Source organism: Eptesicus fuscus, chromosome 7, assembly GCF_027574615.1.
Source record: "Eptesicus fuscus isolate TK198812 chromosome 7, DD_ASM_mEF_20220401, whole genome shotgun sequence".
Taxonomy (NCBI): domain Eukaryota; kingdom Metazoa; phylum Chordata; class Mammalia; order Chiroptera; family Vespertilionidae; genus Eptesicus; species Eptesicus fuscus.
Window position 1 is genome coordinate 55,375,742 of NC_072479.1, and position 1,771 is coordinate 55,377,512.

A 1,771-nucleotide genomic window follows, 5' to 3' on the forward strand; every position below is an offset into this window, starting at 1 on the left:
TGAAAATGCAACAAGGAACCTGGAAGGCCATAAACCTTGGGCGGTCAGCAGGGCTGTCACCAGCACAGGATTGCTCCTGCTGTGATTACAATGGCTCAAGGTGATTTCCTGACCTGATAATCTTTACATTGTTTACCAAATTTTACCTTTGATTTGCCTGTATGCATTGCTAAAGGGAAAATGTGCATTCAAAGTGAACAAAAGTGGGCAGGACCAGTAAACCTCTTCACAAAAGAGGTTTCCACCTGGCCCCCCAATGCCTTCAAAATTCAGATTTCTTATATAGTGTACTCATTGTATCATCGGCCCTCCTGCAAGTCATCCTGAATTTGCCGTGAAGGTCGTGGCAGGTTTGATTCCTGGTCAGGGCACATGCCTGGGTTTTGGCTTGATCCCCAGTAGGTGGTGTGCAGGAGGCAGCCAATCAATGATTCTCTCTCCCTCTCCCTTCCTCTCTGAAATCAATAAAGACATATATTTTTTAGGTGAACTGATATTCAGCATCTTAACAATTTAAAAGAAGCCACTACATACTCTTTTCACAAACGTGTTCACAGAGCCAATACAGTACTAGCTATTGACCCAGCACACCAAGTGTACTGAAGTAGAAAAGATCAAGAAAAATGCTACATTAGAAAGACCTCAACACTTTAGAAAACGAATGAAACGCTTTCTGTTTCTCCCTTTAATCCCCTAAAACAACTTCGTCTGGATCTACCTGTACAGGTCCTACATCAGCTTCTAGACTATTTGTCGGGAGGGCAAAAATACAATGACACTGGCCAGTGCAGTCCTTGATATTTAGGAAGAGGAGGGGGAGAAAGTCAGTTCTCAGAACAAATGAGTGAGCTTCAGTCTCATCAACAGTATCTTTGTTTTTTTGTTGTTGTGTTTTGTTTTTTTTTATTGGTTTTTACAGAGAGGAAGAGAGAGGGATAGAAGTTAGAAACATCGAGAGAGAGAAACATCGATCAGCTCCTCCTGCACACTCCCCACTGGGGACGTGCCCGCACCAAGGTACATGCCCTGGACCGGAATCGAACCCGGGACCTCCCAGTCCGCAGGCCGACGCTCTCCACTGAGCCAAACTAGTTTCGGCAACAGTATCTTTGGATTCTTTCTTCTTCTGAACTTCTTCAGTGTGCTTGTCCTTCTCTTGCCAGCGCTCCATTTTGGCAGTGTTTATGCCTCTTTGTTGGCTTCCATTTTGTGGGTCAATTTCTCTTCTGCCATTTTAGTAAAGTTTGTTCTCTTCTTTGCTTTTTGAAGCATTTCTTTATCCTGTTCTCATGGCTCAGCAAACTACTTCAAGGCCTCAGCTCCATGGGACTCGCGTCTTTCTTCTGCAGCTTCTAATTTCTTCTGAATTTCCTCCCAGGAAAGATCCTCCTTCCTCGACAGGGAAGGGGAAGTTCTGGGGTGGATTCTTCTGAAAGCCTGGCCTGAGGCACGCTTTTCCCGGTCCTCTAACCTGGATATCAGAGGAAGCCAGGTGAATAGAAGACAAGAGCCTGGCAATATATTCTACACAATCCACTGCCCAGTTCAAGCTGCCTGGCCCCATTCTCAAATTGTCTTTATTAATTTTGTGTTCGTGAATTACTTCTATGAGGCTTTTGCCATCAAGATGCTTGTCCTGTTTCTTACGAATTTGTAAGAATTCTTAGTAGGTTACTCTTAGTCATATATTTTACAGGTAAATTCCCCAGTTTATAGTTTGCCTGTTAGAGGTACATTTTTTTACATAAATTTAAAAATATTTTATGTAAAA

The 1,771-nt window shown here is 43.1% G+C and overlaps 1 pseudogene; it reads right to left on the reverse strand.

Annotated features, from left to right (window-relative positions):
* Positions 1-685: 685 nt before the first annotated feature.
* On the reverse strand, positions 686-1,564 carry LOC129149722 (stathmin-like; annotated as a pseudogene).
* Between the last annotated feature and the right edge of the window lie 207 nt (positions 1,565-1,771).